This window comes from Ambystoma mexicanum, chromosome 1p, assembly GCF_040938575.1.
Source record: "Ambystoma mexicanum isolate Mex_15411 chromosome 1p, UKY_AmexF1_1, whole genome shotgun sequence".
NCBI classification, from domain to species: Eukaryota; Metazoa; Chordata; class Amphibia; order Caudata; family Ambystomatidae; genus Ambystoma; species Ambystoma mexicanum.
In genome coordinates this window covers 106,905,781-106,932,780 of record NC_090921.1, presented here as the reverse complement: position 1 = coordinate 106,932,780, position 27,000 = coordinate 106,905,781, and the positions used below count along the sequence as shown (strand labels likewise).

The window sequence follows — 27,000 nt, the reverse complement described above, 5'->3', positions numbered from 1 at the left end:
GTATGTTGAATGTCTTCCTGCCCCGAATTGTAAGGCGGAGATAGCTGCTGTGCTAATGATCAATCAAATCTTCTCTCATTTGCAAAGAATTGAGTTGGACTGAGGAAGTCATTTTACTAGTGAAGTGATGACCAAGATGTGGGAGATCTAGGAGTAAAGAGTAAACTCCAAATTGCCTACCGTCAGGCATCAAACTCACGGGTTGAGAGATACAATATAACAATCATACGGATAAGAAAGAAGCTTGTTGCTGACTCTGGACCCAGTTGGGACATTCAATTACCACTTGTCTTGATGGCTATTCAGTCTAAACCATCTTCTGGAATTAAAATTTCTCCATTTGAGCTTATGACCGGACGTTAAATGGTGTTACCACAACATCTGCTCTATAGAACTCAGGAGCAGATGCTGCCCGCCTAAACACTTTTGCTTGTGCAACTTATAGATGTCGGCTGAAGGAATGAAATCATACTACGACCTAAAGACCCCAAAAAAAGGATTATGGGGTAGGAGACAAGGTTTACCTTTACAATTTCCAGAGGAACCAGACCAAAGAACGGAAATTTCTTCTGTCTTGGTGCAGTAGTTTTGAAATTGTAGACAAAAGATCACCTGTTGCCTATAAGACACGCATCCCAAAGAACAGACGGAAGAGAAATGGATCCATATCAATTAGTTTAAAAGCTGTCATCCCAGACTAGCTTTTAAGAGTGATTGAGTAGCCCACGGGCGCTGAGGAACCATCTCTGGAATAAAGCTAAGAACAAAACCCTGGATGGAAATTAAAATATATATATATGGTGAGTAATTAATTATGCATATTATTTAAATTAAATGGATTTAAAAAAAAATTGAAGTGTTTATGGAAATGTAAAATATAATCAATGTGTTGCATTGTACATTTAATATTGTCCCGGGAAATCATGTCTAACCAAAAATACTCAACTCTTTTTACTCCTCTCTTTAGAAGTAACATCCTTCACTCCAGCTTGGGCACCGGAAGAAGTGGAGCCCTGGGACGACTCCAGGGCCCATGGAAAGGAACCAAGGAAAAAATCTGGTTGGGGGAATCCCTTCCATACCACTGGAATGCAAAAATCAGGACGTGGAGAATAGGCCGAAAACCCCCGCAGGAAGAAAAGAGCGCAGGGCATGTTCCATCGAAGAATTTGACTCGAGAGAAAAAGAAGAAAACCCACTCTCTCTGCCCTTTCACACCGGCTACATTGTGAGAATAAAGGACGGGGGAAGGAATTTGTAGGGTTCAAAGGCAGCCCCAAAAAAAAGGAAACTGCCTTTGGCTATGTTGGGTCTAAAAATGCAGAAATACTGGCTTGAAAATGTGAAAGCACAATTTTGACTGGCAACCTGAAAGCCAATCAATTCTTTTTCTAAATACAGAACAGGAAAACACTGTTTCATTTGATAAAACAAAGAGACAGTGGAAATAGTGTGCATTCGAAGGGATTGTGTCCTCCGATGTATTCCTCATCTCTGATAATTCGTCTCCACCTTGCTGGCCTTGGAAATTTTTTCTGTGTAGAGGGCGCTGCGCGTCGACGTCCGCCGAGTCGATGTCCATCGACAGCCACCATATCGGCACCGACGTCACCATGCCCATAAATAGCCACGCACGGCATCTGTTGCTCAGTTCCGTTTTTCTGCGCTTCGTGGGGCCTCGGAATATACGTTGCTCAGTTCAGTCAGATAAACCGCTTATATTTACTCGATAAAACTCATTCTCGATGGCTTCTTCATCCGAACCGACGACTCTGCGGTCCGGAATCAAAAAATGTCGAGACTGCGGAAAGAAAATGTAGATAATGGATCCTCACAGGATCTGTTTGTGGTGCTTGGGAGTCGAGCACCATTGTTCGGAGTGGGAGGACTGCATGGCCATGACGGCGAAAGCCTTGAAGGAGCGCAAGGGGAAGCTCGAGAGAGGTAAGTCAGTCAAAACCTCCTCGAAAGTTTCTTCAGCCGAGTCGAGGCATTCGTCTCCTCGCCGTCTAAAGCATTCCCATTCTAGGTCTCGAAGTAGCTCCCACCACTCGTCGAGATCTAGACACTCAAAGAAGAGACGTCGAAGATCCCCTTCCTCATCATCTTGTTTCCCGAGAAAGGGTCTCCTGCCCCACAAAACACAGCTCTCAGGCTGAGTAGGAGGAATTCAGGAAGAAAATGCTAAGCGTCTTCGAGAAAGTGGCCTTGACCCCCTCGGAGACAGCTGAGGGTGATAACCTGGGTGAAAAACCCAAAAAAATCGAAACGCTGCAAGTCGTTGCACCCGGCGATAGAGTCCACCTGAGAGCGTCATGGGCCATCGGGTAGGAAGGCACCATCTTCGACGCCGAAGATCCCTTCGACGCATGGATCGGCACCATCGACGCCGTTGTCAAAGGGTTCTTCGCATCGGTCGATTGAATCGATGCCGGCATCGACACCGATAAAAGAGAAAACCACAGCTACTTCACAGCCAACGGTTATACCCAGAGCCTCTGGCACGACGCCGAGAACGTCGTCGACATCCTCGAGTAGGGTCCCGATCCTCTCGAGTTCTTCGAGGCCTCTTCCAGTTTTCTCGACTCTTTTCTCGGCACCTTCAAAGCCTTTCACATCGGTGTTGACGACATCGACGTTTTCTCACCCAATAATGACGAGTTTGGCTCCTTCTGCTTTAGAAATGGGTTTTACACCATTTCAGAGGTCCGAGTACACCCCAGATTATCTTCAATCTATGAAGAAGGGGAGGATTCTGACCAAGAAAGACCCTTCAGGCTGCAGGGGACCACACCACCTGTTTCAGAGGATTTTACCTCTGAGGAAAGAGCGTTGAAAGACCTACAGGAATCTTTACATGAGGCAAGTGGGCTGGACACCAGAAGTGGAATTTGTCAAACCAGACCCAGGGGAACATGCCGAAATCCCCTATAGAACCCGGATGGCAAGAATTATTGAATTCATGGGTTGGTCTGCGCCTTCACCTGTTTTTCAATAGGATGACCTTACAGACATACTAGACAAAGGTCCACAGGAGGATCCTGTGGTCCTTTTCCATGCAGCCTTACAAAGGAAGATTTCATCAAATTGGGAAACTCCTGAGGTTATCCCTGCAGTCAATAAAAGATTGTCAGCCAAGTAATAGGGTAGCTGCGGCTGACCCTGAATATTTATCAAAACTCCCGACTCCAGAGAGCCTGGTGGTTCAAGCGGCAACTTCATCAAGCAGCAGATCCGCTTACCCTAATGTCCCACAGGATAGAGATGACAAAAGGTACGATTCCATGGCAAAAAAAAGTCTTTTCTGCTTGTAGTATGGCGTTGAAGTCCATCAACGCCACTTGTACGCTCGCCAGGTTCAGTCACACACTGTGGGAGTGTGCTTCATCAGCGGCTGACTGCATACCGGAAGGAGAGGAAAGGGAAGCCTTCCTTAACATCATTAAAGATGGCAAAGATGCCATGTGCAAATCTCTTCAAACTGGCATCGATTCCGCCGACAGTATCAGCAGGGCCATGGCGGCAAGTACTACAATCCGCAGGCATGCGTGGTTACGAAAGTCTGGCTTTGCTCCAGATGTACAGGCCAGACTTTTGAATATGCCCTTTGACGGCTCTTCTTTATTCGGTAAAAAGGCCGATGACAGTCTGGAAAAGTTGCAAACATCTAATGCACCAGCAAAATCTTTAGTAGCTGCAATCCGCCAAACTCCTTTTCGCCCCTCAGGAACCTCTGGGAGAGCAAAGTCTTTTCGCTATTATTCCGCATTCGTGAAAGGCAGAGGACAGCCGGCTCAAAGAGGCCAAAGGAGATCCACCCGAGGTGGACAGGTCAAAAGTACTAAGGCCGCAGCAGCAGCAGGTGCCTCTTTACCCTCGGCATCTGCATCAGCCGCCCCCAAACCACTCTGAGGTCTTTCCACACAAGACACCTGTAGGGGGCAGGTTAACTCACCATCTGACAGAATGGCAGGCTATTACGTCAGATGCTTGCGCATTGGAGACAGTTGCCCAGGGTTACTGCCTACCCTTTCTACACATCCCTCAGAGTCATCCACCGGGGCACAGCTCTCTAAAAGTTCCAGATCCGCTCCTCTTGCAGGAAATTGTAGACCTGCTAGAGAAAGGTGCTATAGAACCGGTACCTGTAGCGGAGAGGAACAAGGGCTGGTACTCCCCCTACTTTCTCATACCGAAGAAGGACGGAGGACTGAGACCCATCTTGGACTTACGAGAATTGAACAAGTTCCTCAGGAAGGACAAGTTCAAGATGGTAACTCTCTCAGATCCTTCAGGCCCTATAGATCCAGGACTGGCTGGTATCTCTGGACCTCCAGGATGCTTATTTCCATGTGCCAATCCATCTCAAACACAGGAGATAACTGAGGTTCGCAATTGGCGGCTCTCTATCAATTTTGAGTTCTGCCATTTGGGCTGACCTCCGCCCCGAGGGTCTTCACCAAGCTAATGTCGGTAGTTGCTGCAAGTCCAAGGAGGGAAGGGATCCACGTCTACCCCTACCTGGACGATTGGCTGATCAGAGCTGTATCTTCGGAACAAGCTCAGACCCAGCTAGATTATGTCTGCCACTTCCTTCACAAACTGGGCTTCTCCCTCAATTTAAATAAGTCACAGATGATACCATCACAGAGACTCCAGTTCATTGGAGCGGTCCTGGACACTTCCCTGGGAAAAGCCTCGCCACCAGAGGTGAGGGCTCAAGATATTCTGGAGATGGTCAACAAGTTTCAAAATGCCCAACATCTGCCAGCCTTCGACTTTTTGAGATTGCTAGGCCTCATGGCATCCTGCATCTTACTTGTGCCAGAGGCTCGCCTGAGAATGAGATCTCTCCAGTGGGCACTAAGAACCCAGTGGTCACAATACTCCGGAAGAATGACAGATCTCCTCTGGATTACGGACAAGGTAGCCCACGACCTTCAATGGTGGGCCTACCCAGAGCACACCTTGAAAGGAGCACTGTTTTGGCAACCATGGCCGGAGATAACTGTAGTCACAGACGCCTCACTCACGGGGAGGGGAGCCCATGCCAACGACTTGTCCATCAGCGGTCGTTGGTCTCCATCGGAGTCCAGACTACACATCAACCTATTAGAGCTGAGAGCGATCAGACTAGCGCTGAAAGATTTCCTGCCATCAGTACAGGGGAGAAATGTCCTGATAATGACGGACAACACGGTGGCCATGCACTACCTCAACGGAGAAGGCGTAGGGTCACTGCCACTGTGCAGAGAGGCAATGCACCTCTGGTTTTGGGCAATTCAGGAAGGAATCTCTCTATCGGCAGTCCACCTAGCCGGAGAGAAGAATTTGACAGCGGACGCTCTGAGCCGGCAGAGCACAGTCTCCCACGAGTGGGAGCTAGCTCAGGAAGTCCTTCAAGAGATCTTCGCCCTTTGGGGAATCCCTCAGGTGAATCTGTTCGCCACCAGCACCAACAGGAAGTGCGATCTGTTCTGTTCAAGGGAATTTCCCCCGAGAGGAGCTCTAGGGGACGCGTACGTAGTGGACTGGGAGTTCCCACTTCTTTACGCGTTTCCACCAGTCCCCGTTATTCCTCAAATGATCAGGAGGTTGAGAAGATTCCGGAAAACCATGATCCTAATTGCACCGGACTGGGCCAGGAGAACGTGGTACCCGGACCTTCTGGATATGTCCATCTGCCCTCCAAACCGTCTTCCACTCAAAGAGAATCTTCTCTCGAAGAAGGGAGGTCAGGTTCTCCATCCAGACATAAGAACCCTCAACCTTCACGCTTGGCTTCTGAAAGGTTGAGGTACAAGGATTGGGACCTCCCTGATGATGTCATGGAGGTGTTGCTTTCGGCCAGAAGGCCAGCAACAAAGTCTTTATACCGCTGCCGCTGGAACAAATTTTGCAGCTGGTTTAGAGAAGAGAATATCGACCCTTTTTCATGTGGTACACCAACGGTGTTATCGTTTCTACTCTACTTGGCAAACTCGGGCCTTCAAGTTGGCACTGTAAAAGGCTATCTTGCAGCGCCATCAATCTTCAAGCGCACTGCGGAGGAACCATCGTATTTCAAACTACCCCTAGTAATACAATTTCTCAAGGGATTAACTAATGTTTATCCTCCAAGACCATTCCAAATTCCCTTATGGGACTTAAATTTAGTCTTAAATTTCCTAATGGGTACTCCCTTCGAACCACTCCACTCTTGTTCGCTGAGATTTCTCACTCTTAAAACTGTCCTATTAGTAGCACTAACATCTGCTAGGAGGGTAAGCGAATTACAAGCACTATCTTGTAAGCCCCCCCCCCCCATACAATTTTCCATAAGGACAAAGTTGTCCTACAGGTGAAGCCTAATTTCCTTGCAAAGGTGGTTTCTGAATTTCACATCACTCAGAAAATTACCTTACCTTCGTTCTACCCTCCTCCCCATCCGGGGAAAGAGGAAGAAAGGCTACATAGGCTGGACCCAAGGCGAGCTCTAAGCTTTTACATCAGCTGACTGGCTAGGATTAGGCAAGCAGACCAACTGTTTGTAGGATACTCAGGTCACAAGTTGGGACTACCCATAACAAAACAGACCATTTCCAGGTGGATTATTTTGGCCTTCTGGAATGTTACAAACTGGCAGGGAAAGAGCCACCCCAGAATCTTAGGGCTCATTCAGCCAGGGGTATCGCAGCCTCTTCGGCCTTCAAAGAGGGGTACCGGTCCGAGGCATATGTGCGGCTGCCACATGGTCGTCCACACATACATTCACAAGATTTTACAACCCGGATTCCTCCGTTAGTCAAGAGACCAGATTTGGCAAAGCCGTATTACATTCGGTTCATTCCTAAAAGGGATACATGACATTATTACTCCCACCTCCAATTACATGCCACTGCTATGGGAGTCTATCAAAGATAAGGAATACGTCAGAGGACACAATCCCTTCAAAGAACAAGTTACTTCTTACCTTGTAACGTTCTTTCGATGGGATGTTCCTCCGACGTATTCCTTATCGCCCCTCCCATCCATCCCCGCAGTAATACTTCCCTTGTGGTTGCAGCTTCCGCTCCTTCAAGGTCAATAACCAATTCAGGCATTACTTATCTTATGCTACAAAACGGAACTGAGCAACGGACACCGCGCGTGGCTATTTATGGCCATGGTGACGTCAGCGCCGATACGGTGGCTGTCGAGGGACATCGACTCGGCGGACGTCGACGCGCAGCGCCCTCTACAGAGAAAACATTTCCGAGGCCAGCAAGCTGGAGACGAATTATCAAAGATAAGGAATACGTCGGAGGAACATCCCATCGAAAGAATGTTAACTTGTTCTTCTGCAGCTTGAAACCAGGAACATGGAAAAAAAAACGACACAGCAGGAGTACATTTAAAGATATATATTAAGGAAATGCGAGGGCTTGTTTCAACTGTTCTGAAAGAAACTGTGAGAAGACAGACAAAAATTAAGTGTGCCAAATGTGTAAAAGGCATTGGGCCTCATTACGAGTCCGGCGGTCCGGAATACGGTGATTCAATGACAACAGTGATAGTTTTACGCATCTGCAAGGTTGCGGAAAGAGCGGCCGATTACGGCCTGTCGGTCGTGCGCAGCACACCAACGCGGAAACGGTGTCACCGTCGCCATGTAAACACCCACGGAAATGGACATACCGCCTCAAAAAGCAGTGCAAAAACTGTGACCGCCACCGTCGTCACGGAAACACTGGAAGCGGAAATACCATGACCGCAAAAACCGGAAAGAGAGAGACTGCCATTATATAAACCACAATCCACTGCCATCCAGAGTCAGCACAGGCCAGATCACCACTCTGAGAAGGCAAAAAGAACAACCACCATGGCATCCAATATCCATGCACAAAGACAGCGGAAACAGGCAGAGCTGACAGTACTAGTAGACCGCATTGTGCAGCATGCTGAAATGCTCTTCGGCGCGGACCGTGCAACCCGGCAACGTCAAAAGGAGGTGTAGGCTGAAGCTGCACGCAAGTGCACAGCAGTGGGTGTCACAACACACAGCGTGAAGGACTGCCACAAGAGGTGGGACAACCTCAGACTCACGGCGCGAAACCTCATTGCTGCACTTAGCCAGCAGAGCAGTGGCACAGGTGGAGGGCCTGCATCACCACTAAAACTGCAGACCTGGGAGGAGTGCTGCAGCAGTGTACTCCACCTTGAGGCAATACATGGCATTGACGATGCAGAGGCAGGAGTGAGCCCACCTGCATATGCCAGTAAGTGCACAGATTACAAAGCCATGAGTGCATTTTGAGCCCAGGAGTGACCCAAAGGACCCACTCATAACCCCCCAGTCATGGCAGGAGTGATCCAAAGGTCCCACTCATAACCTCTCCCCCCCCAGTCAGGGCAGGAGAGACCCAAAGGACCCACTCATAACCCCCCCACCCCCAGTCAGGGCAGGAGTGACCCAAAGGACCCAGTCTTAACTACATCCCCCCAATCAGGGCAGGAGTGACCCAAAGGACCCACTCTTGACCCCTCCTCCCCCCAGTCAGGGCGGGAGTGACCCAAAGGACCCACTCATTAGCCAGATGAGAAGCAACACCCCCACAATACATGTCCCTTGGACATGCTCACAGTGCGTGACTGGGTACAAGCAGAGACACATACACCTGAGTGCATCAACAGTCAAATGTGTGTAAATTCAAGTGCTCACTGATCGTCCTATTAGATGCATGTGATGGACCCATCAAGTACCAGCACACAACTCAGCATGCCCTCTGTGTCCCCACAGCCATTTCAAGTGACAGCGACAATGCCCAACAGGCGAGGCAACATGCACCCCTGCCCAGGAGGACGACGCAAGCTGCTCTGGAACTCAGCCACCAACTGCATCTGGCACAGATGCTCCAGCCAACGCCACCATACCCATGCTGCCTGCTGCCACACAAGTGCCATGCCCACCCATCATGCCCACAGATCCCATCCCTGAGACCATCTACACTGCGGAGGAGGCTGCATGCAGTGATAACAGTGCCCCAGCCTTGCGGGAGGGCAACAATAACACATCCACCATAGCAGAGTCCATGTTGCTTGCCCAGCAGGCGTATCTAGGACGTATGCCAACATTGACACCAACAGTGCCGTCCACCAGCACCACCCCATCTAGCTCCACCACTGCCAGCCCACGGAGGCGCTCAAGTCATCTGACAGGGCCCTTTGGCAAGGACGCCAATGCGCAGAAGCGCACACGCATAAATTGCCATGTGTGTTTGGCTGTGCAGGAGACAATCAGGGACACAATGGGTGTATGGGGGTGGGTACGTTTGGGTGATGGGGGAGGTCCATTAGGGGGTTAGTAGTTTGGGGCCTGGTTGGGGAGGTCCATTAGGGGGTTAGTAGTTTGGGGCCTGGTTGGGGGTGGGTACGTTTGGGTGGTGGGGGAGGTCCATTAGGGGGTTAGTAGTTTGGGGCCTGGTTGGGGGTGGGTATGTTTGGGTGCTGGGTCTGCACCGGTGTATAGCTTCCCTACCCAATGCACCTTCTTTCCTGTTTTGTTTATAATATATCATGTTTGAAAAATTCTATAATGAGTGGACATCCATCATTTCATTTGCAGTCAATTTATTAGCTGGCATCGTCATTTCCATACAATGCTGTCAATGTGCATTCTCTCAAAAGTAAATGCGAATGAGTGTATCCCGTGCTTGTTGGCCATCTTGTGCACCCCCAGGAGGGAGTGGAGCCATCCCATCCCCGTCACCATCCCCATCTTCAACTCCATCATCATCCTCCTCTGTGTCTGGGGGCAGCGAAATGTTCCTGCGCATGCACAGATTGTGCGCATGGCACACACGAGCGCAATTTTACCAGTCTTCACTGGGCTGTAGAGCAGTGATCTGCCAGCTCTGCTCAAGCAGCGGAACCTGGCCTTCAGTAGGCCAAATGTCCTCTCAATCATGCCACGTGTGCGGACGTGTGCCCTGTTGTATGCCTCCTCATGCCTGTTCCTTGGCCTCCGTACAGGCGTCATCAGTCATGGCGTGAGTGCATATCCAGCATCACCTACATGAGATGTAAATGTGGGGGACATGTCAGTGTTGGTGGTATCATGTCTTGATCAGATGCAGTGCAATCTTGTGTCATCATTCATTCATCTATATGGGCAAAGCAGTGGTCAGACCGGTGGGTGATTACCATTCCTGGGTCATTGTGGTCGACGTTGGCATTTGGACATTGCCCAACGACTTGCTGTGCATATGTAGTTGCCCTTGCGGACAATAGTGGTTGGTAAATATGGCATTGTGCAGTGATGTACACACATGGAGGAGTCAATCAATAGACTTTGATGATGTGGTCGATGCAGGATGTCTCATGTGCAGGCATCATGTGCATTGGGGGTCAGTGGTGCATAGTGTGGGTTGATGTATTGAGTGGCTCAAGTTGTATGGGCTTGTGGTAGTATTGGTTGTGTTTCTCATTTGGCAGGGTGTGTACGGGCACACTGTGGCAGCCTGTCATGTGCATCTTTGTGATGTGTGGGTTGTGCTGACTGTCCATTACATGGGCCGGGGGTGATGCATGTGCAGTTGTAGCAGCCCGCTCACAAAGGTCATTGCCCTGGACACACCCCCCTTCCGCAGGGCCTGTGCATTGGCAGTTGTACGCACCCAATAGCCAAGTGCCTTGCCCAGCGTAGCATTCCATGTACCGTGGCAATGTCGAATTCCGCAGGACCATTGAGTCATGTGTTGACCCTGGGAAACGTGCGCAGAAATGTGTTGTCACTTGTCTGGCATCACATATCATCTGTACATTCAGTTAGTGGTACAGTTTCCTATTGCGGTACACCATCTCGATTGCACGTGGCACTGTCAGCTCTATGTGGGTGCAGTCTACTGCACCTATGCAATTTGGCATGGCCGCAATGGCATGGAAGGCCAACTTGGTGGCAATGACCTGGGCAAGGGTACGGCGATGTGATCAGACACATGGCGCAGCAGGGCATCCAGTACCTGTCACAATATTTTAGAAAAACAGGGTTGCGAGAGCCCCTGCAGCTCACCAACTGTGTGCTGATAAGTTTCGGTGGCAAGAAAATGCAGTACCAACACCACCTTCAGGAGGGGGGGGGAGATTGCGGTCAAAATGCCAATGTGGCAGCTGATGTCCTCAATCATGGTGGTGATGTACATGATTGTTGGACGGTCCAGCCGGTATAACGTGTGGATCTGTCCTGGGGTCAGGTTCCAGGGTGAGGCCCTGAAGTGGGGTATTGCAGGCTGCCTGGGGGGGTCGTGCCGGCTGCACAATTGGGTTTGGCATGGGTGCAGGGTTTGCTAACTGCCGCCAGGGCCTCCTCCGCATCATCCTCCTCTGCACCATTACTGCCACCATGTGCAGTGCTGCCTGTAGGTTCAATAGCCCCAGTCTCAATGCTGCTACAGCTGGTGTCTGCATAGTTGTGTTTGGAGTTGGCCTGGGTGTGGGCCTTTTGTAGGCTCCCAGTGGCCTGCTGGGTCCAGCTGGGCTCATTTGGTGCACCTGTGGCCTGATTCAGCTCACCAGGCACTATTTAACGCCATGTTCGCGGTGGCGGCGATACTGCCACCGTGTCCATGGTTTTTCCGCCATTTTTGTGGCGGTGTTTCCAGGTCCATGATATCCGTAATGCGCACAGTGTTTGGTATTGCCGGTAACTGGGGGGTTTCCCTGCCGACGCAGTTTATGGGTGCCTTAACTCCGTTAATAGCATCAGTTTATTTTCAGGAGAAATAACATCAGCTTATTCTCAGGAGAAATAGCATCAGTTTCTGTTCAGAACACTCATAGTGACCTTCCCCCATCTTTTATCCATCTAAAACATCTTTTGGAGCCACAGCCAGGACCAATAAGGAATTTATGGTGTGTTGAGGCCTGCTCTCAAAGATAAGCCACAGTTGTCCAGATCTAATGTTCAGTGGGGAAACAAAACCTAATGTGCAATTGAAGTCAGAATATGTATATATGCTTGGAAATTGCCATAGGTTTAGATGGACAATCATACTTTGAACATTTTCTCAGGAACCATAAATAGCACAATAATGGGACACATATCACTGTTAAGCTTATATAAAGTCCTACCTGTTGATTGATAACAATTCAACCTTGGGACCAGGAGTTACAATCTAACAATTTAGCTCCCCAGAAAATGTCACAAAACAGAGATTTTGGGAGATGATAGCCTATTAAATTAGATATTTGCAAAGGAAATTTCGGGATGATAACTGTTAGAATCTTTGAATAAATCACAAAAAAACCTCAATCAAACCCATAACATTGTGCCGACATTTAGAACCCTAAAATATATATATATTTGTTATGCTTAACTATAAAGTAAAAATATTTGTCCTGTTGTGGTTTTTTTAAGTGCAAAACTAAAAGATGCGTAAATCGAAATTCAAGGGGTTGGACTGACCCCTCCCTGAATTTGGGCTTGGTAATTGATGGTACCAATCAAAAGAAAAGGGGCCAGGCCTGGGTTAAGGGGATGGAGAATTGTGGTCCAATCCCACATAAGAACAAATAAGCTGGCAAATCCTAATAGCTTTTTTTTTTTTTTTTTATTTATTTATTTACAAGTATATACAAAAAACAACATCATAGTACAGAGGAACAACAAGGAAAAAAAGAAAAAAAAAACAGAACAAAATCATTGAACATGTTCCAAATCTTTTCATATGAAGACAACTTACATTTCAATTTGTAGATCATTTTTTCTGTTCTAGACAGACCATGCATTTCTTGAACCCATTCCTCAAATGACGGAGGGATCCGACCTTTCCATCCTCGAAGGATCAACCTTTTCGCAACAATGGTTTCTCTAAAAAGCCATTTCTTGAAGTGAGAGCTGACATCAGCCAGCTCAGAATCATCCCCTAGGATCATTGTCTTAAAGTCCAGGACACACCCTTCACCCAAAATTCTGACACACACCACAAATGTCAATCCAGAAATCCCTGACCCGCACGCAGCTCCATAGCATGTGTTCCAATGATCCAATTTCCTGAGTACAACCCCAACAATCAGCATCGTCAGTCATGCCCCTTTTATGCAATGTTTCTGGACACCAATACACACGGTTCAGGATCTTAATTTGTCTAGACCTTTCGCCCAGATTCAGCGAACATAAGGAGACATTTCCGCATATATTCTGCCAGGCATCAAGATCAATATCAGACCCAATTCTCTCGCTCCACACTTCCCGTAAATTGTCATTGCTCCGAAAATACGACACAAAAAGTTTGTATAACCTACTGGCTAAACCACCTCCCTGTCCATTAGAATCCGTCAGAAAAATAGTTATGTCAAAAGAGTCAGACCAGTCCACCTCACCGACAGACCTCTTGAGTCGTCTATAAGCCGAGTCCGACAAATCCTCAAAACTCCATCTCTCTCTCAGCTCAGCAGCAGTCAGCCACCGAACATCATTTCCCAAATCAGAAACCTTTTTAACATTCATTAGGAACCATTTGGGCCAAAAAATTGTCCTGGAGTTATCTCTAATCCTAGGATTCAGCCAGATAGAGGCATTCTTAAAAGCGTCCCTACCTAGCAATGTCAAGACCTCAATCCAAGAGTTGCGCAAAAAGGACATGGTAACAAACTACCTCCCGGAATATTTGTGTTAGTGGTCAACAGTGCTTCCGGGCCCAGTGGCCCATATGCATTTGACTCCGCCACAGCCCATCGTCCAGCTTACCATCCAAAAACGGAACAAAAGAGTGAGCAGAAAATGCTAAATGGTAGGCCTTAAAATTCGGAACTCCTAGACCACCAAAATAAATCGGACGCTGCAATTTCCACAGACTAAGTCTGGGCGGTTTTCTGTCCCATAAAAAATCCTGAACAAGGCGGTCTAGATCTTTCCAATAACTACACTTTATTCTCAGAGGAAGCATGCTAGTTATAAAGTTAATCCTGGGAGCCAAATTCATTTTCAGGGCATTGACTTTACCCCATAGTGAAAGATTAAGTAAAGACCACCTTTTCAAAACCAATTTGCAATCTCGTACAACCACAAATTTTTTCATCAACCATACGGCAGACCGGAAAAGTCAACCATACACCCTAGTAGCGTAAGCGCCTATCACACCAAGTAAACCCCAGCCCCTCAACCAGAGACTTATCACATCTGTTGGACAGAGGCAATACTTCTGACTTCAGGTGATTAACCTTGTATCCTGAACAATCATGAAAATTCGACAAAATCCTCATCAGACATGGCAGGGACATGTCCAAATTCTGCAACACTGTCAATGCCCAAGGTTCCTTTCCCAGGGATCTCCTCACCTGGGTCTTTACTGTGGCTGAGTACCTTCTGCCTCCTTCTCCGATCCTTTGGAGGTTTCTCTTCTTCTTCTTCCTTCTTTAGAGATCCTTTACCCTTCTTACGTTCAAAGAGATAGGGACGGTCTCCTCCCGAGGCCACTTTGACCGTTAATAGAACAAACAGTCAAGTGAACCCTGGGGAGCCCGCTCCTTCAAACAGGGAAAAAGCCTGATTGGCAGAAAAAACCCTGTGTAGCTGCAGATGACGATGGCCGGTTGAAGGTCCAGAGGCAGGTAGGACTTTCTACTATGATCTTGGTTGTATCTCCAAAGGCTAGCGGAGCTCTCTGGAGGAAGGAGCCCAGGAAGGAGAGGTAAGGAAGAGTCGCCGTAGAGGACCTCCGCAATACACACGGAAGCTGGCCAGGAAGAGTAAGCATGGGAAAAGAACTCTCGGAGAAACAGGTAAGATCAGAGAGAACGAGAAGTCAGAACGAGGGAGAGCACAAGAGAGAATGAGAGAGAGAGAGTGAGAGAGCGCGAGTGAGTCTGAGTGAGAGAGAGTGAGAGAGCGCGAGTGAGTCTGAGAGAGTGAGAGAGCGCGAGTGAGTCTGAATGAGAGAGAATGAAAGAGAGGGCGAATGAGTTTGAGTGCGAGAGGGTGAGAGAGCGAGAGAACGGAAATGTTGTGAACGTTTCCCCGAGCGGGTGGGAGCCGACAAGTCGGAACCCCGCCGCCAGGGAAGGCAGGTCTGCGGCAGCTCGAAGCCGATAATAGAAGCAGCACTAGACAAAGCCGGAAATAACACGTAAACAAAGATGATATGTAAGGAAGGCAATGGAAGCGAACCGCAAACAGGCGAGAAGGAAAGGGCAGCAGCGTAAGTATAAGCAGCAAGGGGAAATGCTGAAAACGGGAGGAATCCAAGGAAGGCACTGGTACGGATCAAAACGAAAGTCAGCAAAGCGAGTTGCAACGCGACTCGCGGGGGGGGGGGCGTGGCTTCCCTATATGCCCGTAGCAAAAAAAGGCTAGACCGCTAACAGACAAGCGGTAGAGTCCTAATAGCGCCTCCATCTTGCCCATAGCTTCCATGGCCGCATCGTTGTGACAGTATGCCCTCTCCCTATCCCTTCTCCTCCAGGTTTACCTGGGTGAAGGCGATGGAACAGTCTAAGGAGACGTGGGGCGTGAATGTTACGTCTGGGTTCCCAAGATCGTTCTGCAGCGGAGTACCCTTTCCAGTGGACCAAATACTGTACAATGCCATGTCTGTAGCGGGAATCCACCAGCCTCTCCACCTCATACTCTTCAGGGTCAGGATCCTTGAGAAGGAGAGTCCACGACGACACACGGGATCGGGATGATAAGTCTTCAGAAGAGAGGTATGAAATACAGGGTGAATCTTCTTCAGACTAGGTGGTAGTCGTAAGCGAAAAGCGACAGGGTTAACCTGAGACAAAATAGGGAATGGACCTATGAATCGGGCCGAGAATTTCCCTGGGTGAACCCAACGTGGAAGATATTTGGTTGACAACCATACCTTAGTTCCTACTGTCCACCTGGAATTAGGTGATCTCTTCTTATCGGCGTATTTCTTGTAGCGAATCCTACTAGCCTCCAACTTCTGCACTGCCTCCTTTTGGATGGAACGAAGCTCATGAAGGCGTTGATCAACCGAGGGCACTGTAGTCGGAGGTACCCCAAAAAGAGGTATGTGTCTCGGATGATACCCATAGGTAAAGAAGAAGGGACTACACCCTGTAGCGGAATGTTGGGTATTGTTGTAGGTGAATTCGGCCAATGCTAGATAAGACTGCCACATGTCCTGTTCCTGATGACAGAAACAGCGGAGATACTGTTCGAGGGTGGCATTTAAACGTTCTGTTTGGCCGTTACTCTGGGGATGGTAACCCGAAGATAAAGCTCTCTTTATTTCCAACGAGCTACATAACGCTGACCAAAATCGTGAGGTGAATTGAGTCCCTCTATCAGACACAATGGTCCGGGGCAGGCCATGTAATCTCACCACATCTCTCAGAAATACTTCGGCAGGAGCAGAAGGCAGACCAGGCAAGGGAGAGAAATGTGCCATCTTGCTCAGGGTGTCTACAGTCACCATGATAGCTGGGTACCCCTTAGAAGGGGGAAGATCTACAATATAATCAGTAGAGATATGTTCCCAGGGTTGAGACGGTAGAGGTTCCTGTTGGAGCAGGCCTAAAGGTCGGTGTGTGGTTTGCTTGTTGGCGGCACATACTGGACAACCCGTCACATATGCCCTAATGTCCTTTGACAAAGTCGGCCACCAGAAATATCTAGAAGCCAAATGTAGAGTTGCCTCTTGGCCCTTATGCCCTGCCGAAGGAAGGTCGTGGCACCAGTACAGGGCTTGAGTTTGAAGTTCCTTAGTCGGTAGAAACAGTGCGCCCTGATGAAAGTATAACATACCCTTTTTAACCAGGAGTGGTTGGTACTCCGATAACACTTCGGAACGACATGTAGCAACCTCTACATCATGCAAGAAGGAGCTAATCATTCCCAGGATTCTCTTGCCCACAAGTATTTCATCCTGGCCCTGATTCTCTTGGTACTCCAGGCTCCGAGAAAGAGCATCTGCTAAGGCATTGTCTTTTCCGGGAAGGTAAGTTATTTCAAAATCAAATTGGGAAAAGAAATAGGCCCAACGAGCATGTCGGGAATTCCGACACTCCATCTGCTGTAAAACCTTCAAATTTCGGTGGTCTGTACGGACCAGAAAAGGATGGGCAGCTCCCTGTAATAAATGTCTCCATTCAATGCAGGCCTGGCGGATTGCTAGTAGTTCTCGTTCCAAAACTGAGTTCCTTTCACTTGGTGTAAGCGACCTGGAATAATATGCAACCGGATGTTCCATTCCATCCTTGCCAACCTGCAGGAGGGCGGCTCCAATTGCTCCTCCTGAGGCGTCTGTCTCGACCACAAAGGGGAGAGATTGGTTTGGTTGCACGAGAATGGGAGCAGTCGTGAAGGCTTTCTTAAGTAACTGGAAGGCTTGGTTGGCTTCATAATCCCATTCAAACTTCTGACCCTTCTTAAGAAGACGAGTGATGGGCAAAACTATGTCAGAGAAATTAGAGATGAATCGTCTGTAAAAGTTGACAGAAACCTCTGTATCTCCTTGGGACTCTTAGGAGTAGGCCATCTGAGGACTGCCCGTAGCTTTTCGGGATCCATCTGTACCCCTTCCTTTGAGAGGATGAACCCTAAATATGACACTGACGCAGCCTCGAAGACGCACTTCTCTGGCTTAACCAGGAGCTGATTATCCCATAACCCTTGGAGGACCTGAGTGACATGCCTTCGATGTTCAGAAAGGGAAGAAGAAAAGACCAGGATATCGTCCAGATAGACCACTACCGAGGCACATAACAAATCCGAAAAAATCTTATCAACAAAACGCTGGAATACAGCAGGGGCGTTCACCAGACCAAAGGGCATGACTCTATATTCAAAATGTCCCAGAGGAGTCCGAAAGGCGGTCTTCCACTCATCCCTCTTCCTGATTCTCAGCAAGTGATAGGCTCCCAGGAGATCTAGTTTGGTGAAGATTGAAGCTCCTTCAACCGCCTCAAGTACCTCCTTTATAAGGGGCATCGGATATCTATCTCGAATCGTCAAGCTGTTCAATCCCCGGTAATCTATACATGGCCTGAGTTCAGAGGTGCCCTTCTTGGTAATGAAGAACATTGAGGCCCCTGCTGGAGAATGATATTCTTGGATCAAGCCATTTTATAGATTGGCGTCTAGATATTCTTTCAGTGCCCTTCTTTCCGGGAGGGACATCGGATACATACACCCAAAAGGCACCGATGCTTCTGGCTTCAGATCGATCGCACAGTCCTCTGCTCGATGAGGGGGTAGAGTACGGGGTAGTTTATCTTCAAAAATCTCGGTGTACTGCTGGTAATACGGAGGAATCGTCTGAACAACAGCCGAGGAGGTTGGAATTGCGACTCCCCTCCCCTCAACAGGAGATGCCTGGGGTAGACACGAAGCCGAGCAGAACGGCGACAAAAAGCTGACAGTGTTGGCTGACCAGTCAATTCTGGGATTATGTTTGCGTAACCACTGTATGCCCAGGATGACCGGGAAGTGTGCAGCTCTAATAACATCAAAGGTAATCTGTTCTTGGTGCTGAAATAAAGACATGGTGGCTGGACCGGTCTCCTGGGTGATGGGTCCGGATGACAGAGGTGCTCCGTCAACCCCCTCTACTGGCAAAGGACAATTCTTTTGATGTAGGGGAATAGCTTGTTCTTGCGCCCACTGAATATCAATAAAGTTTCCTGCGGCACCGCAGTCCAACATAGCCAAGGTTTCTAATGAAGCGAGTGAATCAAAAGTGAGATGAACAGTAAATACCATAAGTCTATGGTCCTCTTCCGACTCATTCTGTAGTCTGGAATTGCAGGGATCTTTCAGCTCCGCCCGGTTCCTTACCCTGCTCAAGACCGGGGAGATGCGTTTCCCGAACGTCTCGGGGGTACCTCAGGGCAACTCCGAAGCAAATGCTTCGAGGATCCGCAGTACATACACAGACCCTGATCTCTGCGTCTTCTTCGTTCCTCAGGAGTCAACGGACCTCTAGTTGTTCCAATTTGCATAGGCTCTTCTGTCTGTGGTCTGGTAGGGGTATTTGCCGTTGGGTTTCCTACAGACTGATTAAGTCTAAACCTCCTTCTTTCAGACCTTCGCTCGTGTAATCTGTATTCCAACTGCAGAGACATTGTGACCAAATCCTGGAAGGCAGCAGGGCGTGCCATCCGAGCAAGCTCGTCCTTGAATTCATCATGTAAGCCTCGTCGGAAGAGGGTCTGCTGTACAGAATCCGGCCACCCTGCCTCTGTCGCCAATTTCATAAATGTGGAAGCATAAGTCTGGACATCCTGGTTTCCTTGACGGAGATCTAGGAGGGCTTCATAGGAAGAATATTGGACCTCCGGTCTTTCAAACCTGGCACGCATCAATTGAGTGAACTGAGTGTAGTTATTAACCGCGGGATTTGCCTGGGCTATCAGTGGAGTAGCCAAGCCAAGGCATTACCCACAAGGTTGGAGACCAGAAACCCTACTCTGGCTCTGTCAAGTTCATAAGCCTTAGGTCGAAACGTAAAGTATATCATACAGGCATCCAAAAATTCTTTCAAGAGTTGAGGACTGCCTTCATATTTCCCAAAGGAGAAGGTCAGTGGTGGTAAATCGCCACGGAAATCTTCTCGAGCCGCTACCTGTTGACGTAGGTTGATATTCTCTGTTCTGAGGTTCTGAACCTCTGCCTGAAGGCCTTGAATCGCTGTCGCCATCTCCTGGTATTGCTCCAAGGAGGCCATAGTAGCTGTTTGGCGTTGCAAACTGTCAATGCCCAAGGCTCCTTTCCCAGGGATCTCCTCACCTGGGTCTTTACTGTGGCTGAGTACCTTCTGCCTCCTTCTCCGATCCTTTGGAGGTTTCTCTTCTTCTTCCTTCTTTAGAGATCCTTTACCCTTCTTACGTTCAAAGAGATAGGGACGGTCTCCTCCCGAGGCCACTTTGACCGTTAATAGAACAAACAGTCAAGTGAACCCTGGGGAGCCCGCTCCTTCAAACAGGGAAAAAGCATGATTGGCAGAAAAAACCCTGTGTAGCTGCAGATGACGATGGCCGGTTGAAGGTCCAGAGGCAGGTAGGACTTTCTACTATGATCTTGGTTGTATCTCCAAAGGCTAGCGGAGATTTCTGGAGGAAGGAGCCCAGGAAGGAGAGGTAAGGAAGAGTCGCCGTAGAGGACCTCCGCAATACACACGGAAGCTGGCCAGGAAGAGTAAGTATGGGAAAATAACTCCCGGAGAAACAGGTAAGATCAGAGAGAACGAGAAGTCAGAACGAGGGAGAGCACAAGAGAGAATGAGAGAGAGAGAGAGAGTGAGAGAGCGTGAGTGAGTCTGAGTGAGAGAGAGTGAGAGAGCGCGAGAGAGTGAGAGAGCACGAGTGAGTCTGAATGAGAGAGAATGAAAGAGAGGGCGAATGAGTTTGAGTGCGAGAGGGTGAGAGAGCGAGAGAACGGAAATGTTGTGAACGTTTCCCCGAGCGGGTGGGAGCCGACAAGTCGGAACCCCGCCGCCAGGGAAGGCAGGTCTGCGGCAGCTCGAGGCCGATAATAGAAGCAGCACTAGACAAAGCCGGAAATAACACGTAAACAAAGATGATATGTAAGGCAGGCAATGGAAGCGAACCGCAAACAGGCGAGAAGGAAAGGGCAGCAGCGTAAGTATAAGCAGCAAGGGGAAATGCTGAAAACGGGAGGAATCCAAGGAAGGCACTGGTACGGATCAAAACGAAAGTCAGCAAAGCGAGTTGCAACGCGACTCGCGGGGGGGGGCGTGGCTTCCCTATATGCCCGTAGCAAAAAAAGGCTAGACCGCTAACAGACAAGCGGTAGAGTCCTAATAGCGCCTCCATCTTGCCCATAGCTTCCATGGCCACATCGTTGTGACAAACACCAACAAGAGGTCATCAGCATAAAGCCATGCCTTTTGCACCACACCCCAACATTCAATGCCCTGTAAATTCGGTTCATTCTTTATGCAGATAGCAAGGGGCTCAATCGCTAAAATGAATAACAGAGGAGAAAAAGGACAACCCTGTCTCGTGCCCCGCTTCAAACAAAAAGGTTCCGACACCACTCCATTAGTCTTGATGTCAGCCGTTGGACTGGCATATAAAAGAGCAACCCAGGAAATAAAATCCTCCCCCAGATTCATCTTCCTCAGCACCGAGTATAAATAATCCCAACTTTTTCAGCATCTAAGGACAGGACGGCTGCATCACCGACCAATCTGTCCGCCATTTCCATGGTTAACAATTTCCTGATATTACTGGACGTACGCCGACTCTTCATGAAACCAGATTGTTCCTCCCCTTGGCTAAGATCTTGTTATCTGTATTGATAAGGCTGATTGGACGATAACTAGCTGGCTGATTGCAATCCTTATCCTTTTTTAAAAAGACCGAAATCGACGCATGGTTAGTACTCTTAGGTAACGACCCCACCAGTTTGCTCGACACAAACATATCTCTCATGAGTTCCAAAGCCGAGTTCGGGAGGACCCTGTAAAATTCACATGGGAGGCCATCCATGTGATTTACCCACATCCAGCCCGGAAATTGCGCCTTTAATCTCATCAATTGTTATCATGTCACCAAGAAGATCACGCTCAGCATCCTGAATCCTAGGCAAATTCAAATGTACCCCCCTGTAACTGCCTGAAGGTGCTTGAGGCCACGTCCGTGCCCTGGACCCATGGTGGTCCCCTAGAGGAGGGCCGCGTTTGTTGCAGCCTGGGCACAAAGTCCCCTGAAGCCATCTCCATATCCTGGGGCGCACCGGCCTACGACAGCCCCCTGTGAGGAAGCTGCTGCCATAGTGCTTGGAACTTTCTTGTCCCCCCCTCCCTGCCGTTTCGGGGGGAAATAGAACTACCTGGATCATCTGCAGGTGGTCTGCATTCCCCATCGCCCGGATCTCGCACTTGGAAGCCTAACTGCTCAGTAACTAGTGGTAAGTGGGAGGCCCCGACCGCTCCTCCTTGAAAACGCTTCTGCAGTGGGGGGCTGTCTTGCATATGATCCACTCCCCCACCTTGGGTGGACATCCCTCCTGGGGCACCCCCCCCCCCCCCACTCTCCTAACCCCCCCCCACACTCCACACTAAAAAGCTAGGGACAGCTTTACGACTCCACTGCCTTAGGGGCCCTCAATCCACGGGAGCACCTGCCCTCACAAGTTCTAACCAAGGAATCAGGTTTTACGCTTCAACATCAGGCCTTTTTGGACCTCAAACAACAGCCTCCCCCACTCCGCACCTCGGAGAGATCCCTGGTCTGCCTACCCCACCCTCAATTTGGGGCAATGGCGAAGAAATCAAAAGCGGGCAAACATTCGGACATCGCCACTATGCTCACATCAACTGATAAAGGAAAGGAACTTGACCCCCACCCCCCTCCAAACTCACTCCACAGAAATCTCAGGAAGATAAAGGAGCACTTGCTACCATAGAGGACATACAGGCCTTTATGGCCGACATCAAGTTGGAATTTAGATCCTGCATGACGGAGCTTAGCACCAAACTGGAGCACAGCGATCAAAGAGTAACCGACTTGGAATAAAGGCTGGGGAGATAGACGACCGCTCCGAGGACTATACAACCACTCTGGGATAAGTTCAACGCTCAATCAGGGCTTTGCAAGACAAATGTGAAATCCTCCAATTCAAGCAAGAAGATCTTGAAAACAGGGCTCAGCACAAGAACCTCCGCATTCGAGGGATCCCATCCTCCGTTCAGGACAAGAACCTGGCGGAATACATGGGGGACTTTTTTCAATCGTTTCTCCTGCAACTGGACAAACCCCAACTCCTTCTGGATCGCACCCACAGGCTGTGTCCACACAGAGGAGTGGATTCAGACCTTCCTCCTTATGTCATAACTAGAGTGCATTTTTTTTTTTTAAAACAAAGGAGGCAATTTCAGCAATCAGCCGATCTCAAGACGAACTCTCCTTCCAGGGATCACCCCTCCAGATCTACCAGGACCTCTCCCTTCTCACCCTCCAGAAAAGAAAAGCTCTCACACCTCTAACACTCTTTCTCCAGGAGCATCAAATTTGCTACCGTTGGCTATTCAAACTGCTCTACAGTTCTCATATAAGGGCACTCTAGGCAGGATTAGCCACCTTGAAGATGCCAATAAAATCTTGCATCCTCCCTCGCTTGAAGGTTACATCACCAGGATCAGAAGACACTACAGACCCGGGAACCGGTTCCCCCCGAAGTCTAGGCGAGCCTCCTGGTCGAAGGTGCGCGGAGCAGTAGAAGACGATAGCTGGGGCCAGGACCATAACCAGCGGAACCCTGACTGACACGCTCACTAACCTTCGGGTGCCATCTTAAAGAAACCCTACCAACCTAGACTGAGCTTACGAATAAATTTAACCGATGCTGCAGGCTCCACCCACGGCCCATGCCCATTTCCAAGGCACATTCCACCTACGAGTCCTTGGAATCACACACACCTTACCTATACGCTTGGCCCCTTTGGCCAGAGGAATTGCTGAACCCACAATGTCGGCACCCCTACCAGTTAAAGCTACCCCCCGTTGGGGGTGCATGTTAAAATCCCAAGAGCAGGGGGACGCATTCCTAGCATACCCCCGAGATGACGGGTAATCCACATCCCCCAGACCTTGCCTCCCCGGATGTGGTGGCAGAGAGAGACCTGGCTCAGGAACACCAGACCTTGAAATTCCTCACCCTCAACGTCAATGGACTGAACTCCCCTGCTAAGCGAAAATCGATTCTACAAAACCTTCAGGATGAGAAGAAGGCAACAGTGGCACTAATTCAGGAGACCCACCTAATACCGGCAGACTTTGGGCGCCTTCGCTCCAGGCTCTATCCCCTTCAGTTCTTTGCCTCAGGGGGCTCTAAAAAAGGTGGCACGGAGATTCTCTTCAGGAAAGGCCTAAATCCCCAGGTTCTTGAAACAAAAATATGTCAGGAGGGCCGTTTTGTGGCAGTCAAATGCCTACTGCTGGGAGACCTATACACTTTTGCTTCGGTAATTGCCCCTAATTCGGGGCAAGCAGCGATGCATTGGGCTCCTCCCTCTCCCCCTTTATCGAAGGCCAAGTCATAATTGGGGGAGATTTCAATGACATCCCAGATCCCACTTTGGACAAATCTCACCCCCACCTCCGGAGACTTCACTCAGGCGCTCAGCCTTCTACGCCTGTTCAGAGCTTTGGAAGTGGTAGACTCATGGTGGGAGCTCCACCCTTCCGAGAAGGACTATTCCTATGTTCACCAAACCTTCACAAGGATTGACCTTCTCCTGACATCCTCCCAGCTGCTTACCTACACCAACGAGGTATCCATCGGCCCGCGAATCCCATCCGACCACTACCCAGTTATCATAGCGATCCGAGCTCATATACATAAACCTAAGGCGCCGCTCAGATGGACATTATACAACCCTATCCTTAACGACATGCCTCTGAGAGACAAGATCGCGACAGCAATTCACAGCTTTCTCAGAAAAAACCCTGTCAAAGACACCTCCCCAGCAAACACTTAGGACGCCCTGAAAGCGTTGATCAGGGGAGAACTAATTGCACAGGGGGTGGCATTCCACCGTAACAGACAATTGGCTCGCCAGGTCCTTGAGGAAGAACTCAAAGCAGCGGAAGAAACCCATAAGAGAAAAGGCTGTTCTCCCAGAATTCAACGAGCGATCCGTACCGCCAGGAAAAAGCTAGAGACTCACTACACTGAACACACCGCACAGCTCATGGTTAAAGCACACAGTTCTACTATGTGAAGAACAACAAGGCAAACAAGTTGCTCGTAGCTAAACTGGCTAAAGCGAGACGTAGTAATACCATCATTGGCCTTTGCGACCCACACGGAGTGATCCAATACTCAGAACAGGAAAAACAACAGCTGGCGGCTGACCACTTGGCCCAGGTCATTACGGCGCCCCCCCCCAGGATCAGAGTAAACAAAAAGAATACCTACGGGAAGCAGCCCTCCCCCGACTACATGACGCAACCAGGGAGAGCCTAGAAGCCCCAATCACAGGTGAAGAGGTCGAGGAAGCCATTAAATCCCTCAAATCCCAGGCCCCAATAGATTTTCCTCCAGGTTCTATAACATTTTCAAACCTCAGCTGGTCCCCCTCCTGCTGGTGCTCTTCAACTCCTTCCGGGAATCAGGGTCGGTAACCCCCTCAATGCAGAAATCCACCACCATCTTACTACCTAAACCAGGGAAAGACCCGAGAGACCCGCCTCTCACAGGCCAATAGCCCTGTTCAACATCAACGCCAACCTATACTCCAAGATTCTCGCAACCCGCCTGGCACGCATCCTACCCAACATAATCCACTCGGACCAGGCAGGCTTTATCCTGAATAGAGCAGCAGGCGATAACGTCCGCAGGGCCCTGAACCTGATCGACCTGGCTTCCTGAGGCCCTCAGGGGTTAGTCTTGATGGCCTTAGATGCCACCAAGGCATTTGATAAGGTGGACTGGTCCTTTATGAGCCTGACCCTGGAGGCCTTTGGATTTGGCCCGGCTTTCCGGGCAATGGTTCTGGCTAACTATAAAGCACTGAAGACCCTCCTCAGGATCAATGGCTCACTCTCGGCCCGATCCCCCTGACTTGTGGAACCAGACAGGGCTGCCTGCTATCCCCACTGTTATTCGCATTGATTATGGACCCTTTCGCCCAAAAGATCAAACTGAATTGCGGCATCAAGGGCCCCCAGGTTGGTGCATCCCAGCACAAAATTGCCCTGTACGCGGATGAAGTTTTGCTCACAATCTCGGAGCCCCGCTCCTCATTACAGCTCGCCCTGTCTGAAATAACCAGCTATGGGGAGGATACCGGCTTTTCCATCAACTTTGGTGGCCCTGGGAGTGGGTCTCTCCCCAGAGGAGCGAGAAGCGCTGATCACCCTGTGTCCAATCAAATGGAAGAAGAAGGCCATCCCCTACCCGGGGGTCAAGGACACATATCAGGTCAACTTCCCCCGGCTTTTTAAGGAACTAGAGGGTGATCTGAAATGCTGGGCAACCCAAGAGATCTCACTCATGGGACGAATAACAGCCTGCAAAATGAACTTGCTCCTGAGGTTCCTCTACGCTTGCTCGTCCCTCTCAGTGGCCATCCCAACATCCGCCCTTCGCGATCTACAGGTGAGAATGCTAAAGTTCATCTAGAGGGGTAAGAAGGCTAGGATTCCCCAGAAGTCAATGCTAGACTAGGTGGACTTGGATATAGAGTGGCAGCACAACTAGCGCACCTCCGTGCGTGGCAAATAACCTCCGACCACCCTAGATGGGTGGAACTAGAACAATCGCAGACCCCTCTTCCCTTGCGGTTTCTCCCACACATCCCGCCCTCCCCCAGAGATCGGGGGCAGGGACTCCTTTTGGCGTCTAAGCACACAATGAGCTCCTGGGACTGGACGCTGAGACATAAGGGAATCCCGAGAGGACTGAGCCCCCTATCGCCGATCTTCCACAACCCTGCCTTCTTGCCTGGGGCAAACCCCACGAACTTTCACAACTGGATCGCAGGAGGCCTCGAAACTCTGGAACAACTTTATGAGGGGGATCGACCCTGCACCTTTGAACAATGTAAGGAAAGGTTTTGACTCCAAGAAAGAGATAGATTCACATACATCCAGCTATGCCACTGGTGCTCCCACCCCCAAACTCTGCAAGCAGCTACACGCCCTCTCACTGCGCTCAAACTCACCCTTCAGGACCTCCCAGCCCGAGGATTGATCTCCACCCTATACAGGCGATTCCTGGGAGTCTTCCTGGTTTCAAAGACTCGATGCATGGCTCAGTGGGAGGCAGACTTGGGAAACCCGATTGAGGACCAGACCTAGGTGGACATCTGGTCCCGAACACACAAGTCATCCGCCTGTATCACTAACATAGAATGCGCGTATACAATCTTGCTGCGGTGGTACTACTCTCCTCTCAGGCTCCACCACATGAATCATTGACTCGATTATGTTTGCTGGAGGGGGTGCGGCAGCCGGGCTCCTTTGTCCACATGTGGTGGGCATGCCTGAAGATTCAACAGTTTTGAAAACTATGCTTAGCTACTATCAAGCAGATTACCCAGACGGCCCTCC

General features: G+C 49.5%; 2 long non-coding RNA genes across 2 annotated transcripts in view; one reads left to right on the top strand and one right to left on the bottom strand.

Annotated features, from left to right (window-relative positions):
• Positions 1-1,521, top strand: part of LOC138465369 (uncharacterized) — a 48,224-nt gene extending 46,703 nt beyond the window's left edge. Inside the window, exon 4 of the long non-coding RNA XR_011267917.1 lies at positions 968-1,521. This is a non-coding gene — a long non-coding RNA (uncharacterized lncRNA). The remainder of the gene's footprint in view (positions 1-967) is intronic.
• LOC138566745 (uncharacterized) overlaps positions 1-27,000 on the bottom strand; it is a 210,221-nt gene that overhangs the window by 143,474 nt on the left and 39,747 nt on the right. The gene's annotated exons all lie outside the window — the stretch shown is intronic.